The sequence below is a fragment of the Mustela nigripes genome, chromosome 1 (genome assembly GCF_022355385.1).
Source record: "Mustela nigripes isolate SB6536 chromosome 1, MUSNIG.SB6536, whole genome shotgun sequence".
NCBI classification, from domain to species: Eukaryota; Metazoa; Chordata; class Mammalia; order Carnivora; family Mustelidae; genus Mustela; species Mustela nigripes.
Window position 1 is genome coordinate 250364229 of NC_081557.1, and position 11955 is coordinate 250376183.

Consider the following 11955-nt stretch of genomic DNA (forward strand, 5'->3'; position numbering starts at 1 on the left):
CGAAATGCTTTACACATATTCACATAGCTAGGAAGTGATAAAGTCAAGATCCAAACCTGGAGGTTTCCCACGCCAAATTCCGTGCCTGCTGTAATTCTATTCTAACCTAACCATTGCTATAAGACTTATTCTAACTTCATAAAGAATCTTTTGTAAAGTTTGGCAAATGTGAGCCTCTGCATGGGAAAACCAGCACAGACTTTTTAAAAATGATTACTTCATGCTAAAGAGATGAAAGTATACATCATAAACATAATTTGACTGGGAGTATATTATTTTGAGTAACTATATCAGAGATAAATCTGTTTGAGACCAGATAACAGGCATATATTGAACTCTAATATTGGTTAAATTTTGTTTTCCTACATGAGAAGAACAGCTGAGGCAGTAGTAGTCACCAGTTCCTCAAAATGGGTAATCAGTGGAGATGATCCCAGGAAAAGGAAGCTGCTCTATAGAATCTGGGCTAGGACAAGTGATGAGCTGCCTCTGCTTTTGTAGACCATGGAAGAGAGAGAACAACATCAAAGGACTGAGAAACAGCTTGGTACATCCTTTCTCTGATACACTATTTTTTTTATCTTGCACCATTTGAGCAGAACTTTGGGTGTGATCAATGTTCCCATATTTCAAAGGGAATCGCTAATAATGTAAGGAGCTGTTAACCACTTCTGTATCCACAGGTAGTACCTAAAGACTGCGTTGGTGTCCTGGACAGTAAACAAGAGTGGGAAATGGGGCACCTGGGTGATTCGTGGGTTAAGCCTCTGCCTTCGGCTCAAGTCATGATCTCGGGGTCCTGAGATCGAGCCCTGCATCAGGCTCTCTGCTCGGCAGGGAGCCTGCTTCCCTCTCTCTCTGCCTGCCTCTCTGCCTGCCTGTGCTCTCTCTCTCTGTCAAATAAATAAAATCTTAAAAAAAAAAAAAGTGGAAAAAATGAATACTTAACATATTTCTTTGTCTACTTTAAGACACAATTAATAAATCTATCTTCTTTAGGGGAGTGTTTGATTTGAATGCTCAATTTATAGATAAATTTTCTTAAACTCAGAAATATGTTCTTAAATTTCTTTATTTTTTTAAAGATTTTATTTATTTATTTGACAGAGAGAGAGAGAGATCACAAGTAGGCAGAGAAGCAGGCAGAGAGAGAGGAGAAGCAGGCCTCCTGATGAGCAGAGAGCCTGATGCAGGGCCAGATCCCAGGACCCTGGGATCATGACCTGAGCTGAGGGCAGGGACTTTACCCACTGACCCACCCAGGCACCCCTGTCTTTAAATCTCTTAAATTAAATTAGAAGTTATTCTGGAATATTCGGTGCATCTATCATTTTGTGGTCTGCTATTTTCGTAAATTTTCTATGTTACTACCGTGTTCACTATCATAATTTTCATGGCTCCACACAATCAAGGTTATATTTGTCTGGTTACCTTAATAACAAACATCTAATTGTGCTTATTTACTTTCTTAGGCACCACAAATACTCTTTTTATGGAAATCTTTGGATTGGACATTCACACTTTTTAAAAGTATCAGTTGATATCTTTAAAGAGTTTCAGAAAAATGGAGATATTGTCTATGTGCATACTATTTAAAAATGTTTAAAAGCGTCTACGGCCATACCAACCTGAACGTGCCTGATCTCTTCTGATCTCAGAAGCTAAGCAGGTCAGGCCTGGTTAGTACTTGGATGGGAGAATGCTGAGAAATAACAGGTGCTATAGGCTTAAAAAAAAAAAAAAAAAAGATAATGTGCCACAAGAGGGAGGCATTTTGTGCCCTTGATGGACAGTTTTCTACATATAACATAATTTCAGAAATATATACCTCATTCCAGCATATCGTTTGGGGGATTTGGCATGAATTTGAGTGTGATAATGATTTTTTTTTCTAAAAAAAATAGAATTAAAAACATTTTGCTCTGATTTAGCAAGCTACAAAGACAGTCCATCAGGATTACCCACACAAAAATTTGGGGCTATATATTTGCTTAGATTTATATAGTCATTTTTTAAGCTACTCTTCAATATTGAGCTATAGAAATTTTACAGATAGTAATATTCAGATGGCAAATCAGAAATTCAACTTTTTCAGGTTTTTCTGACGAAATTTATTTCTGATGTATTATTCATATGATTGTTTTTATTCTTGCCCAAGCTAATGTATGCTGGGATCATAACTGAAGTTGGATTCATTGAAAATTTTATTTATTTTGTTGGTTATATATTAAGTAGGACTTCAAATGATGCTTGAACTCAAATCTATATAGTGCTTAGTGTTAACACACAAAGCAGGAATCATTGATTTCATATATTTTTACATTTGTAATTACCTAACCCAGATTACTTTGAGTCAGACAAAGAGCTCAATTAACAATTTATATAATCAAAAGTAATTTTGCTTTCTTAAATATTAAAAGGGACATCAAACCATTTCATATTTGCTCCTTAAAAATGTATTTCAATGTTTAGTTATTTTACTTTATGTACCTCTTTCCCCAACTTTATTGGGATATAACTGACATAGAACATTGTGTAAGCTTAAGATGCACGGTATGGTGATTTGATACATGTATATACTGCAAAATGATTACCACAATAACATTAGTTAAGCCATTGATTGCCTTTCAAAGTGACTTTTTTTAATGAAGAGAGTATTTCAGATTTATTCTCCTAGCAACTTTAAGGTATATGATACTGTATTATTACTGTGGTCACCATGCTGAATGTTACATCTCTAAAATTTTATAACCCTTTGACCAAGATTGCCCCAGTGCATCTATCCTCCAGGCCTTGGTAAACACCATTCTATCCTGTTTCCATTAGTTTGGCTTTTTCATGAATTCCACAAATAAGTGAGATCATACAGTGTTTGTCTTTCTCTGTCTGAGATTTTACTTACCATAATTGTTTGGCTATATTTATTTACACAATATGCTGTAGTACAAATCAAAAATCAATGGAGCCCTGGGTGTGGTGCATAAACAATGAATTTTAGAACACTGAAAAAAGTAAAATTAAATTAAATTAAAAAAATCAATGTAGTAGCAACCAAAAATTGATCACTTTTATATAGATACCTTTTTTCAGGTCAAAAGTAAGAATAAGTTATGTTACCAATGGATACAGGACAGTTGATCTATTATTTTGCATATGGGATTTAGATGACTATCATATCCAAATCATATTTGTGAAAATTAATATAGTGGTTGACTTACAGAACCACTGACAACTCACAAAATTTTGACTGATAGCAAGGATTATCATATACTCTATTTCTTGCTTTCCAATTCAATTCAGAGACTGTAGGTGATCTATGACACCAATTAAGGTGTCATATGTTTGTATTTGAATCTACACATGTTAATGTTTTGTATTTATGAAAGATTTTCCTGAATTACATTACTGATTACTAAATTTAAATATGTCTTTAAAGAAGGTTTTTCAGATTTATGTAATGCTTGTGTCTATGTGCAGTGACAGACCTGGAGTGATATGAGACAGGAAACGGTAAGGGATGATATTGGTCAGTGTCATGTTCACGATGCCTGGTGGCATCTCCCACAAATCAAAATTTCAAGATTACATGTCATTCTTGATACACTGAGACCTTATGGTAGTCAAAGTTCCATGAAATTTAAAAGAAGTCATCCATGTAATGACACTATCCTGGTGTTATTAATATTATACATTTTCATATGAAATTTTCCACTCAAGCATTGTGAACAGGAGTCCACCTGGTCCCACGGTGACCTCTATCAAACATGTCTGGAGCCAAGTGTGTATAAGCTTGTAAGATTGTTCACTTGTTTATTTTCCCCATAAGATGAAAAGACAGTGAATTCTCCTAACCCTTACCAAGAAGCCTTTCTCCATAGCTTTTCTCCTAAGAAGTTGAAGCTTTCAGGTGGATGATAAAATGGGGCAAAAAAATATGAATTTCTTGGTGCTGCAATATTAAAAGCAGATTGCTCCATGTTTGTATATAATCTGGCTTTGATTAGAAGCCCAAGAAATCTTGCCCCAAAGAACAATAGAGTGAACATTTGTTAAAATTTGTCTGGAAGTTTTGTGGAATTCTATGTGTTGTCTAGCATAATTATGAATAGGGTCGCTGGATGTTAAGTTATATAATCAAACTACTTAGATGACCATCTTGAATTATTTTTTTCTCTCTATTCCATAGCTGAAACTACAAAGGCCACCTGTTCCCTCCCAAAGAGACTTCTATTTTGTGTTCTTTCATGAGTACTCTGGGAATTTAAGACAGAGGTTAAAGTTTTAGGAACTTCTCATTTTAGGAGGAATCCAGTTTTAACATCTCAATTACATGATATAGTAGAAAGGGGCTTGACCACTAGAGTGAGAGAAAACCTAGGTTTACATTTCAGCTTTTATACTTAGTAGGTACTGTACTTTATAAAAGGTTTTAACTTTCTAACCAATTGGATAATTCATTATTTATAACTTTCTCTTCTCATTCCTCTGTAGTTTTCAAGAAGGCAGGGGGTTTAAAATTTTATTATTATTATTTAGTTTTAGCACTGTATACCTTGGTTCTAGGAAAAATGTTTTCATATACGAGGTACTCAATAAATATTTGTTAAATGAAGAAAGTTAGGAATGACTTTGGGTCATCAGTTTTCATAGGGATGAGAAGTAAACATAAACACGTGTATGTTTTTGGAATATAGTAAGCCTTCCTTCTTCCTCCTAAAGCACTTGGTAGTAGTGTTCAATATTTTTTAGTTGAAATTATCTCTTCTTTTTTATTATAACATTCACTCATTATTTAACTAAAGTTGTTTAAAAATGTTTAATTTAAAGCCATTAAAATATGGAGACCAGATAGTTCATTTTATGCTTTAAAGAAGAGCAGATGCCATCAGGTCCTTATGACATTTCTAAATAAATATTCAAAATCTTGCCTTCTAAACAAAGTTTGCAGTCTTACCTTGAACTTATACCTAAAAAATAAATCAGAAATTCAAATTACCATACAAATTTTCTTCCTACAACATTGGCAAAGTCAGTTGTAAAAAGTAGGTTAAGTACTATAATTTACAAAGTGATTTTTAATCTCCAAGGCCATGAATACATGAATACATTTATATTATTCATTATACTCTCCTCTTGCATTGCCTAAATCTCCCAACTGGTCTACTGAACACCACCACAGAAGAATGGTGTATAAAATATTTCCTAGGGAGTTTTCAATTGGTAAAAACTTTCTGAATGATAAATAATAACAAAACCAAATGAAAAGACAAATAATAAACTAGGAAAAATAATGCTTGAACACACAAAATAAATTGCCAATTTTCTTAGCTTTTAAAAAGAGTGCTACTCATTCAAACAGGAAAAAGTGTAAGAAAAATAAACACAAAATACCCAAAAGAGCAAAAAAATAGTATATGAAGAGGTAATTTATTTTCTTTAAGATTTTATTTATTTTTTTATTTGAGAGAGAGAGAGAGAGAGAGAGAGAGATTGAGAGAATGAATGGGAGGAAGGGCAGAGAGAGAAGCAGACTCCCCGTGGAGCAGGGAACCTAAGTGGGACTAGATCCCAGGCCCCTGGGATCATGACCTGAACTGAAGGCAGATACTTAACCTACTGAGCCACTAAGGTGCCCTATGAAAAGATCATTTACAACCTTAAGAAAAAAAGTAACAATGAGACTATCTAGTAACATATGTACAGATGGCCAATTCTGTCCATAACTGAAGAAATGTAAATGAAAACAAGAAATAATTTTCACCAATATGGTTGATACAAAGTATCATTTAGAGTGTGGGGAAATGTGTCTAAATTAAATACACTCCTATACATCTGATGATAGTATAATTTTGCACAAATTTTTAATGATTTGCAGTGATTTAAAATGGGGGACCATTTTACTTAGTATTTCAATCTTTATCACCTGTCTTAAAGACTAACACATTTCACAAGGCAGCTTGTGAAAAATTCTCATTGCAACGTTGTTTATATTGTCAAAATATTTAAATACTGGAAACATATTAAGCATTAATAACTCTGTACTTGATAAAATAAAATGAAACTCCAAATATTCGTCTAAAAGAATAGGATAGTTGGGGCGCCTGGGTGGCTCAGTGGGTTAAGCCTCTGTCTTTGGCTCAGGTCATGATCTCAGGGTCCTGGGATGGAGCCCCGCATTGGGCTCTCTGCTCAGTGGGGAGCCTGCTTTCTCCTCTCTGCCTACTTGTGATCTCTGTCAAATAAATAAATAAAACTTAAAAAAAGAGAATAGGATAGTTGTATACGCATTGATATGGAAACATCTCCAATCTATATTATTATTATTATTATTAAAGACCTTATTTATTTATTTGACACACAGAGAGAGAAAGAGAGAGATCACAAGTAGACAGAGCAGAAGGCAGGCAGAGAGAGGGGAAAGCAGGCTCCCTACTGAGCAGAGAGCCTGATGTAGGGCTGGATCCCAGGACCCTGAGATCATGACTTGAGCTGAAGGCAGAGGCTTAACCCACTGAGCCACCCAGGTGGCCCTCCAATCGATATTATTAAAGGAAAGGCATGATACTTGCTACATTCCAGAGTCTTCTGCAGGAATTCACTAATATATCCCTACAGTATCCCTATGGGTTAGTACTAGTTTGTTTTTGTATTGTTTGTTTTGTTTTAATTTTAGGAATAGAAGAGAAAAAATGGTGTTGGGGAGGACTCACTCAAAATCAAGAAGTAAACATTGAATAGCAACCAGTTTGATTCCAAATGATGTATATTCAGTCATTATAATGTACTTCCCTAAGTATGTTTCTGCATCCCAGTCTATTCTATAAACTTAACTCTGTGTTTAGGTGCTGACACCACACTGCCATTGTTATCATACAAAGAATTTTGATACATGGTTCACTAGACATTTAATGTTCAATTATTTTTATTCTTAGAATAAAAATCAATTGAAATTTTAATGGACTTGCTATAAATGTATAGATTAGAGTTAAGAGTTGTTATCTATATACTTTTGAATCCTTCTTATTGGACCATCGTCTGGTTCTATTTCTCATTATTGATGCTTTTTTTCTTTTGTCTTAATAGGGATCTTGCACATTTACAGTAAGGTTGATGTCTTATTATTTTATTTTTATGATTTTATTTTATTAAAATGTCCTTTCTGCTATAGAAAATACATTTATTTTTAATTTTATTGCTGTTTTTATTTATTTGAGGGCACATGCAGTAATTATAAAGGTTAACCTGTGTTCATTGATCACTCCCATCTTTCTAGCTCTCTTTTTCACTATAAATTCTTTAGCTGCAGATTTTCCTACCATGAAGATTTTCAGAGCCCAGACTCCCCAGGTTGAAAGACACTGATTATCCTCTCATTACTGTATACTTTTTCTGAAAGGAGCTATTTTTTGTTTGATTTGCTTTATTTTATTTTTTATGACTTTAATTAACGTGTAATTGACAAAGTTGTACATTTTAAGATGCACAGCTTGAAATAATCAAGCTAATTAACATATCTATCACCTCATAACGTTAATCATTTTCTTTCTTTTGTTTTTCTGTGCATGCATGTGTGGGTGTGTCTGTGTGTGTGTGATGAGAACACTTAAGATCCCTTGGCAAATCCCAAGTATACAATACAGTATTGCTAATTATTGTCACTTGCTGTAACTTAGATCTCAAGAGCTTATTCATCTTGTTAAGTCTTGGACTTTGTATTCCTTCACGAACATCCCCCAATATCCCTCTACCCACAACCCCTGGTAACCACCATTCTATTCTCTTGTTTCTATGGTTTTGACAATTTCAGATTCCACATATAAGTGAGATCATGCAGTACTTATCTTTCTATGTCTGGCTTATTTCACCTAGCATATTGTCCTCCAGGTTCATCTATATTGTCACAAATTACAGAATTTTCTTCCTTTTCACGGCTTTTTAGAATCCTAAGGCAGACTACCCCCAGATGGGCCACTTTGGCATGAAGACTATTCTGAGCTGAAGGTAATCAAGACTCTACAATCTTGGGAGAAATTTTTGCCCCTTCCTTAACTACATAGAAAAATCTAAATTTGGGGTCTTTCCCAGAATAAGTGTCATTAGCAGATATAAATTTTATCTGAGCGACACAACTATATGATGGGGGCAAACATCTAATTTCTAAACATCTGCTCTTCTTATATTTCCTTTCCTCTGAAATCCCAGACCTCTGCCCTCTTCTCCTTAGTTCAGGATGACATATATACCTCATTTTGCTTACCTGTCTTTGAAATGTTCATGTCTGTGTAGATTCTCCACATGTCTGCTATTACATTTTATTTTCTTCTTTTAATCTGTCTCCTGTCAATTTGATTCTTAGTCCAGCTAGAAGGGCCCTTAAAGGGGTCAGAAAATTTTGCTCTTGAATAGCTCAATAACATTACACTGTTTATGTAACACACATTTTACATCCATTCATCTGTTGGTGGACATTTTGGTGGTTTTCATATCTTGGCTAGTGTGGACAATGCTGCCATGAACATGGGAGTGAAGGTATCTCTTTAAGATTCTGATTTTGTTTCCTTTGGATATATACCCAGAAGTGGGATTGATGGATCACAAGGTGGTTCTATTTTTAATTTTTGATGTATCTCCACATTTTTTATAATGGTTTTTTACCAATTAAAATTCCATTTAAGAGTGTATAAGGATTCTCTTTTCTCCGCATCCTCACCAATATTTATTGTCTTTTGACCAGAAAGAAAGAAAAAGAGAGAGAGATGTAGAGAGAGAGGGAGGGAAGAAGAAAGGAGAAAGGCAAATGGAGAGAAAGATCTCTCTTGTCTTTTTGATAGTAGACCTTCTAGTGGGTGATAGTTAATACCTCATTGTACTTTTCACTTGCATTTCCCTGATGATCAATGACATTGGATACCTTTTCATATATTTGTTGACCATTTGTATGTATTTATTTTGAAAAATGTCTGCTCGGGTTCTTTGCCCATTTTTCAAATAAGATTACTTGGTCATTGTTGTGTGGTTTTTTGTTTGTTTGTTTGTTTTTGTTTTTTGTTTTGTTTTTGTTTTGTTTGCTTTTGAGATGTATGAGATCCTTATATATTTTGGATATTAATCCCCTATCAGATATATGGTTTGCAAATATTTTATCCCATTTTGTAGGTTGCCTTTTCCCCATATGTACCATTTCCTTTGCTGTGAAGTTTTTTTTCTTTCTTTCTTTCTTTTTTTTTTTTTTTTTTTTTTTTTTTAGTTTGATGGCATAACAGCATGTGATCTATCATGTAGAATACACATGTGTGCTTCAGAAGAATGTGTATTTGTCTGCTGTCTGTTAACTGGATATCTCTATATATGTCTCTTAGGTTCATTTGGTCTATGTTGTTCAGTTGGTGTTTCTTTATTGATTTTCCATTTGATTCACATTTTCTCTCTCTGCCTACAATTTTCTCTCTTACTTATTTCCTCCCTTATTCTCCCCCAAATTCCTCTTGACTAAAGACTACTGATCTTTCAAAAAGCAGTCCTTGCTATATTTATATAAGGCAGCTTTTCTAGTCTCTCCTCGGTAGTTCTTTTTGTCATAACTTTTATCAACTGCATGCATTTCTCATAAAACTACTGAACTTCATTTTGCCATTTGCTCACATACTTTCTTTCCTTTTTTTTTTTGTGTGTGTGGGTATATATGTAACTTTTCACTTTCTTTTTTTAAAAATTATTTTTATTAACATATTATGTATTACTTGCCCCAGGGGTACAGGTCTGTGAATCATCAGACTTACACATTTTACAGCACTCATCAGCTACTTACCTTCTTAAGAAGATATGCCTTATTCTCTTGGTGTCTCTGTTGTTTACATTGTTGTTTAGATTGTTTCAGACAAATTTAAGGTGCTGAGCAAATGTTACTTAACCTAATTAAGAGGAAAACATTCATGAACTGGTAAATTTTGCTTATTTACTTAACCTAATTAAGAGGAAAAGGTTCATGAACTGGTAAAGTTTTGACTTTATGGAAATAATAATACAGTAGGGAGTATATTGACTTATTTTTTGTTTCTATTCAATACTTTCACCACCCAAAAAAAGAAATCTAACTGAAATATATTCAGGGGTATGAGATAATCTCTGAAGTATGGTAATTTACGGCATCATGGCAGAGCAGCTAAAATGGTACATGGAATTATGATTAAATATGGAACATTATTTTTAATAGACAGGTATTTAAGGTTCATTCAAGTCTCCATGTGAGTCCACAAAGCAGATCATGCCCATCTGTTGTCTTCTTACGTTATTCAGTTGCTTTCAATGGATGCCAAGGAGGAGCTACTACTTCTATGTGAATCTTACCACAAAGGCTTTAGATAATTAAAAATGATAGAATTGGGACAGACTGCTAAACATAAACAGAAGGATAAAAAGACATCTGGCATAATTAACAGTGAATAAACCAGGTTTAAGTAGCCTGAGTATAAAGCACATTGGAACATCATGAAAAACTGAAAAACTTCTGTTGAGAGATAATTCTGCTGATATATAACTTAAAATATTTCTTTTCAATTGAATTTTTATTAATTGGGACATTCCCATAAAGTGCGGTATTTGGTTTTTAGATTTCATCTGCTCCTGCTGTTTATTTCTCAGTTGAAGTCATAATCTTTTGTTTGTGGCATTGAAATTGGCTTATGTAGAGATGATTATGATGTACATTCAGACAATTGTGACTTCAGGTGAGAAATAAGCAGCAGGAACAGATGAACTCTTAGCAATAGAGAAACTATTTTCATGCAAATATCTCCACAGTGACAGAAAGATGAGAAAAAGAATTACAGAACACAGAAGGCTTACAAAAACATTATTTCATGATATTGAATGATTTTCTGGGTTTGTGTGTGTGTGTATGTAGAAGAATCAATCAGAACGTTTTTAGAAACATATTCGTATGTTACTATAAATACCATTAAACTAGTTCTCCAAGAGAAATCGTATCCACTTGTTTCTATTACTAAATCAAATACAGTATCAGCAGGCATGCCTGTTCTGCTAGCTTCTGAAAACCAAAACTAGCTGCAGTGCTACAGTTTAAGCATTTAAAATCCAGGAAGCAAATTTATTCAGTAAAATAAGAATTTGATATACAGTTTGATGAGATGTGTTTCTGTTGAGATGTTTTGTATAGCAATCTGCTTTTTAAAAAAGGGGAAAAAAAAGAGAAATGGAAGGCAGAGTCATCTAGACTAGATATAGATGCATACACTATCCAAATTACAACAAATTGAGACAATAAACAGTCTATGCAGACAAGCCCTAATAGCATCCTTAAATCTCCTTTAACAGTTTCCATTTGCCAGTTCTTGGGTAGAGATATAAGATGGAAGTCAGATCACAGTAATATCCACCACATGCTATTTCCTATGATTTATGAATGAAGAATCAAGAAGGTAAGAGATTATGTTGTAGAAGAAAAGAACATAAAACTACGATTTTCACTCCTGTAATACTTAATTTGTAAATTGGTTCTTCATAGGTATGTCGTTGACCTATATAATAATTTGAAGCTACAATTTATCAATAAAAGTGGGATAACATCCCTCGCTCTTGGCCATACCCAATCCCTTTCAATTAAACCTAAAGATGGGATTCAGGTATTAATTACAGATAAAATGACACACTGATGGAGGAGAGTAAAGAGCTAAAATCTAGAGAGAGAATGCCAAAAGTCAAATTCAGTCTCTGCCATTGGATGAAGAAAGCTGCATTGCCAGACCTATCAAATATACTGACACACAGGAGTAAGGAAACGGGAAATCATCTTTCCTTCCTTGTCTCTTTCTGTCTTGTTCTCTCTGCGTGTTTATTTCTGTCTCTTATTTATAGATAAACCCCTTATTTGATATAGATTCTATATATTTCTAATGTCCATCCCAATTAACTACAAAATATCCTCGTATCATCAGG

General features: G+C 34.0%; 1 pseudogene; it reads left to right on the top strand.

Annotated features, from left to right (window-relative positions):
* Positions 1-1610: 1610 nt before the first annotated feature.
* LOC132009088 (5S ribosomal RNA) lies at positions 1611-1728 on the top strand (annotated as a pseudogene).
* Positions 1729-11955: the final 10227 nt, after the last annotated feature.